Genomic DNA, 556 nt, shown 5'->3' with positions numbered 1-556 from the left:
CCACTTGACTTCACAATCCAGGATGTCTGGCTCTAGGTGAGTGATCACACCATCGTGATTATCTTGGTCGTGAACATCTTTTTTGTACAGTTCTTCTGTGTATTCCTGCCACCTCTTCTTAATATCTTCTGCTTCTGTTAGGTCCATACCATTTTTGTCCTTTATCAAGCCCATTTTTGCATGAAATGTTCCCTTGGTATCTCTAATTTTCTTGAAGAGATTTCTAGTTTTTCCCATTCTGTTGTTTTCTTCTATTTCTTTAAATTGATCGCTGAGGAAGGCTTTCTTATCTCTTCTTGCTATACTTTGGAACTCTGCATTGAGATGCTTATATCTTTCCTTTTCTCCTTTGCCTTTTGCTTCTCCTAGAGTGCCAGGCTGCGACAGCGCAGGAGCAGCCAAGAGGAGCTACCCCACATCCAAGGCCAGGGGCGGCGGCTGGGAGGAGCAACCCCACGTCCAAGGAGCGGTGGCTGCACGGGCGCAGGAGGGCCTAGAGGAGCTATTCCACGTTCAAGGTCAGGAGGGGCGGCGGTGAGGAGATACCCCTCCTTCA

The sequence above is a fragment of the Bison bison genome, unplaced genomic scaffold (assembly GCF_000754665.1).
Source record: "Bison bison bison isolate TAMUID 2011002044 unplaced genomic scaffold, Bison_UMD1.0 scf7180017864381, whole genome shotgun sequence".
Lineage (NCBI taxonomy): Eukaryota > Metazoa > Chordata > Mammalia > Artiodactyla > Bovidae > Bison > Bison bison.
The sequence above is the reverse complement of the archived record's forward strand: the minus strand, read 5'-3'. Positions refer to the sequence as shown.